Genomic DNA, 6033 nt, shown 5'->3' on the forward strand with positions numbered 1-6033 from the left:
CCACCACTTCCTCTGACAGTTCATTCCATACACGCACCATCCTCGGAGTGAAAACGCTGCCTCTTAAGTCCCTTGTAAACCTTTCCCCTCATTACCTTAAACCTATGCCCTCTTGTTTTGGTCTTCCCTACCTTCAGGAAAGACCGTGGCAATTCACCACATCTATGACCCTCATGATTTCACAAACCTTTAGAAGGTCACCCCTCTGCCTCCAACGCTCCAGGGAAAACAGCTGCAGCCTACTCAGTCTCTCCCTTTAGCTCAAAACCTCAACTCCTATAACATCTTTGTAAATCATCTCTGAACCCTTTCAGGTTTTAACAACATCTTTCCTATAGCAAGGAGACCAAAACTGAACACCAGTCACCCCGAGGCTAGCTTTTAGTTGCAAATTACCACTCACTGATTGGTGGGACATTAAAAAGTGTCCCCACAACATCAGCCCAGACCTTTGGATTACTAGTCCAGTGACTTTTCCACCACTGACCATAAAATATGGGAGCAGAATTGGGCTGTTCGGCCCATTGAGTTTGATTCACAATTGATCGGAGTGGATATGTTTCTCAAGCCAATCTCCTGCCTTCTCCCCATATCCCTTGATCCCCTTACTAAACAAGGACCTATCACTATCTTAAAATACTCAATGACGTGGCCTCCACAGCCTTCCGCAGCAACGGGTTCCACAGATTCACCACTCTCTGGGTGACGACCCTCATCACTGCACCAGCACTTTCCCCTTGCAGAGGACTGGGACGAACTGGCTGCCAGCAGAATCAGAGCAGTGCTTCAAAACTATTCCTCAGACAGCAAGTATTTCTAGGATTCAAAGACGGCTATATTTGGTAGATTTGTGCTCTGCTCGCTGAATCCAGGTCCTCTGTCTCAGCTTCTCAGGCAATAAACATGTTTCACATGGACATCCCCCCTCCCCCTCAATGGTACTGTGATGAGGCACTGGGGTGGAAACACGAGGTGGGGTAACCCCTGAGAAATAAATAGGCTTTATGGTTTAGGAACTGAATTCTTCTAAGTGGGATCAAAGTGGCTAAAAGTGGGAAAAGAAGTCAAAATGCACAAACTCCGAGGCCATTCAGCCCCTTGCGCCTCCAGCAACCGTCAATACAGGCAGAGCTAATCTGACTGTAGCCTTGACTCTGCATTCCCTCCCACTCCTGATAGACTCCCTTTTTGGGCAAGAGTCTATCACATATCGCCTGCCACTTTAAAAACATCCAATGGGCACATCTCCATCACTCTGTGGGGAAGAGGATCCCATGGACCTTCCAAGAGATAACATTCCTGCTCATCTCTCTCTCTCTTAAACAGGAGACCTTCTCATGGTTAAACTGTGCCCCAGTTCTTGTCTCTCCTGGAGGGCTGGGTGGACGTTTGAGGGGGCGAGGTGGGAGGGAACCGCTCAATGTCCACCCAGTCAACTCCATCTCTTTCAACAAGATAGTTTGTCATTCTTCTAAACTCTCCAATGGATGCAAGACCAATCTGTGCAAACTTTCATCAACCCCACGAAAGCCAGACATCAGTGGGGTGAGCTTTCTCTCCACTGCATCAGATGTGTATACAGAGAGTACGTAAGCCATTTGGCCCCTCAGGGCTGCTCCACCCTTCAATACAATCATGGCTGATCATCCATCTCAGTACACTTTCTCCCTCATACCCTTCAGCCCCAAGAACTACATCCACCTCCTCCTTGAAAACATTTAATGTCTCGCCCTCAACCATTTTCTGTGACGGAAAATTCCACAGGCTGAGAAATAAACTTAGGTTGTGACTCCCCGCTCCAATCAGAGTTCCAGACTTCCATAAATAAGCAGGTCAAAACCGCACAGAAGACTTAGAAGCACCGAGTATTCCAGGACCATTGCAACACCCGCAGTAGTTTTGCAGAGAGGCAGAGGGATTCTAATTTTAAATCTCCAAGGATTGGTCAGTCATGACTCAACATAGATGTCCAGCACAGTGTCAATCGTTGAATGGGACTCTGTGCGGGTCAGGAATGCGAAACACCATTTTTGTCCACGTTCCAAGGGTGAGGGTGAGGGCTTCAGCAGCAGATGAGGAAGCGCCGATGTAAATGGTATCGCAGAGGAGGGGGCTTTAGACAGTGATAAAGGGTTTCGGGCAGTTGGGGGTGTAGGGGAGTGGTAAAATGAGTGAGTCTGCGAAGCAGCTAACCTCAGTCTCAGACTGGGGTTAGAATTAGTGGTGCGAGGAGGAGAGTTTGTGGCAGAGGCTGAAGGCACTGATTTCAGTTGAACTGGAGGAAATTACAGGTCTTCCAATCCTCGATGTCACAAATGCAGCCTGTAAGCACTGAGGCAGTCAGGAAAAGTAGTACTGTCATGTGGAATCTTTGTTAACCCCCTCTCACAACAACCTAGCTGAACCAGGGTAACACGACGTCTCAAATAGGACTAACGTCAAGACCACGTAGATCAGCATCAGGACAAAATTGAACCAGTACAGGGTTAATATCAGACTGCAGCAGGATTCAATACAGATATACCCTGACATCAGCATTAGGAAAGGTATACGTTAACTCCACATCCAGGCTGGACAAGGATCAGATTGGATCTGATCAAAAAGCAAATCTGACCAGGAATGCAATTGGGCTGGTGGGCAAAACAGGAGTGCAACAGAACCTGATCAGGAATGCATTGGGAGCAAAACAGGAGTGCAACAGAACCTGATCAGGAATGCATTAGGGGCAAAACAGGAGTGCAACAGGACCTGATCAGGAATGGACTGGGGGCAAAACGGGAGTGCAACAGGACCTGATCAGGAATGCATTAGGGGCAAAACAGGAGTGCAACAGGACCTGATCAGGAATGGACTGGGGGCAAAACAGGAGCGCAACAGGACCTGATCAGGAATGCATTAGGGGCAAAACAGGAGTGCAACAGGACCTGATCAGGAATGCATTAGGGGCAAAACAGGAGTGCAACAGGACCTGATCAGGAATGCATTAGGGGCAAACAGGAGTGCAATAGAACCTGATCAGGAATGCATTAGGGGCAAAACAGGAGCGCAACAGGACCTGATCAGGAATGCATTAGGGGCAAAACAGGAGCGCAACAGGACCTGATCAGGAATGGACTGGGGGCAAAACAGGAGCGCAACAGGACCTGATCAGGAATGGACTGGGGGCAAAACGGGAGTGCAACAGGACCTGATCAGGAATGCATTAGGGGCAAAACAGGAGTGCAACAGGACCTGATCAGGAATGGACTGGGGGCAAAACGGGAGTGCAACAGGACCTGATCAGGAATGGACTGGGGGCAAAACGGGAGTGCAACAGGACCTGATCAGGAATGGACTGGGAGTTGATCAGGAATGCGATGGGATGTGATCAGGAATGCAGTAAGACCAGGACAGAGGTGCAGCTCTTGCAGCAAACTCCAGGTGAACTTTCCTCGAGCAGGGAAAGGGGGCGGGGTCAAGGATCCCGGGGCCGGGGAGAGGGCCGCACCCCCGCGGTATACCACATACACCCCAAAACCGGACAGTCAGGCTTCGGCTTGCATTAAACCACCCCACCGCCGCAGGCGGCCCGGCAGCAATTCGCCCCACGACCGGAGGTGCCCGAACGCCCTGCGCGTTACCTCAACCGCCGACAGCGGAGACGCCGCGCACTCCGACCTGCCCCCGACAAGCCGAACCCACCGAGGGTAGGAACCACGTGCGCAGGCTATCCCCGCCCCCCTCGCTCTCCCTCATTGGCCGAGAGCCCGCGCCGTCGCCTCCCATTGGCGAGACCGGCCGTCTGTCGGTGGGCGGGGGGATGAGAGGGAGGCGGGGGAAAGTGACGTCGTTCACCCGGTGACTGGTCAGGACGGCGGTCCATCAGGAAGGGGCGGGGTCAGAGGTAAACACACGTGACCTGAGCCATTCAAAAGGCTTTCGAGTGTCAAAGAGCTCGCGGCGTCACCACGGCAACAGCCAACGGCCCCTCCCTCCCCGCGTGGTGACGTTGACCGTATGACCAGAGGCTGAACACGTCACGGGAGGAAAGCCGACGGTGACGCCCCCCTCCCCGGTCAGAGCGTGAATGAGGCTGACTGGCGCCCCCTTTGGTGGTGCTCAGGGGACAATGAGCCCAGACATCAGGCTCAGGTTCTGGGGAAGTGAGTTCGAATCCCGCATCGGCTGCTGCTGCAATGGAACAGCAATAACAACATAGAGTTCAGAGTCGAACAATGACCATGAACCGTTGTTGATAAGTCAGGAAACCACGCCTCATTCGCCATTTTCCTTTCTAGAAGGAAATCAGCCACCTTTGCCCAATCTGGCCTAAAGATCAGTCCAGACGCACAGCCCTCTGGGCTTTAATTCATAGAATCCTGAAAGTGTGGAAACAGGACATTTGGCCCAATAAGTACACACCAACCCTCAAAGTACTATCCCACCCAGACACTTTCCCCGACCCTATATTTACGTCTGACAAATCCACCCTAACCTGCACATCCCTGGGCACTATGGGGCAATTTAGCACAGCCAATCCACCCTAACCTGCACATCCCTGGGCACTATGGGGCAATTTAGCACGGCCAACCCACCCTAACCTGCACATCCCTGGGCACTATGGGGCAATTTAGCATGGCCAATCCACCCTAACCTGCACATCCCTGGGCACTATGGGACAATTTAGCACGGCCAATCCACCCTAACCTGCACATCCCTGGGCACTATGGGGCAATTTAGCACGGCCAACCCACCCTAACCTGCACATCCCTGGGCACTATGGGGCAATTTAGCATGGCCAAACCACCCTAACCTGCACATCCCTGGGCACTATGGGACAATTTAGCACGGCCAATCCACCCTAACCTGCACATCCCTGGGCACTATGGGGCAATTTAGCACGGCCAATCCACCCTAACCTGCATATCCCTGGACTATGCGAGCAAATAGCATCCAGACACAGGCAGAATGTACAAACTCCACACAGACAGTCACGTGAGGTTGGAATTGATCCTGGGTCCCTGGCACTGTGAGGCAGCAGTGCTAACCACTGAGTCCACATGCCGCACTAAATGGATGTGCCAGTAACTCCCACATCCCGTGGAAAAAAAAGATTCAAAACAAAAATAATGGCAATTGAACCTTCATTATGACAATCACCAGAATAAGTCTGACAAAACCCCCCAACCCGCCTCCCCTTCCACCCATCACCCCATGTTGAAACTGACTTGAAGGTGCCAGTGTTGGACCATGATGGACAAAGTTAAAAATCACACAGCTCCAGTATATAGTCCAATATGAAGGAGAGCTGCTGACCGGAGACTAGTACTGCCGAATATACCTGTTAGATGATAACCTTATATTTCACGATTTTTAACTGTATTAACACGGACCACCGGTGGTGACACTCACTATAATAACACTGACTGACCCCCTGTGGTGACGCACTCTATAACAACACTGACTGACTCCACTGTGGGGACACTCTCTATAATAACAGTGACTGACCCCCAGTGGTGAAACTCTCTATAATAACACTGACTGACTCCCTGCAGTGACACTCTCTATAATAGCACTGACTGACCCCCCCTGTGGTGACACTCTGTGTAATAACACTGACTGACTCCCCTGTGGTGACACTCTCTATAATAGCAATGAGTGACCCCCTGTGGTGACACACCCTATAATAACACTGACTGACTCCCTGTGGTGACACTCACTATACTCTGACTGACCCCTGTGGTGACACTCACTATACTCACACTGACTGACCCCTGTGGTGACACTCACAATACTAACACTGACTGACTCCCCTGTGGTGACACTCTCTATAATAGCAATGAGTGACCCCCGTGGTGACACACCCTATAATAACACTGACTGACTCCCTGTGGTGACACTCACTATACTCTGACTGACCCCTGTGGTGACACTCACTATAGTAACACTGACTGACTCCCTGTGGTGACACTTACTATAATAACACTGACTGACCCCACTGTGGTGACACTCACAATACTAACACTGACTGACTCCCCTGTGGTGACAATCTGT

The 6033-nt window shown here is 51.0% G+C and overlaps 1 protein-coding gene across 2 annotated transcripts in view; it reads right to left on the reverse strand.

The window, feature by feature from the left end:
- The window catches only part of LOC122543886 (pyruvate carboxylase, mitochondrial-like), a 931966-nt gene extending 928305 nt beyond the window's left edge, over positions 1–3661 (reverse strand). Inside the window, exon 1 of one of the 2 annotated variants that reach the window (XM_087983758.1) lies at positions 3621–3661. The gene's annotated coding sequence lies outside the window, so the exon portion shown is untranslated. The remainder of the gene's footprint in view (positions 1–3620) is intronic. The other variant, XM_087983759.1, reaches the window with a different exon arrangement.
- Between the last annotated feature and the right edge of the window lie 2372 nt (positions 3662–6033).

Source organism: Chiloscyllium plagiosum, unplaced genomic scaffold (assembly GCF_037043375.1).
Source record: "Chiloscyllium plagiosum isolate Xiang-an unplaced genomic scaffold, Cpla_swu_hap1 HiC_scaffold_46, whole genome shotgun sequence".
Classification (NCBI taxonomy): domain Eukaryota; kingdom Metazoa; phylum Chordata; class Chondrichthyes; order Orectolobiformes; family Hemiscylliidae; genus Chiloscyllium; species Chiloscyllium plagiosum.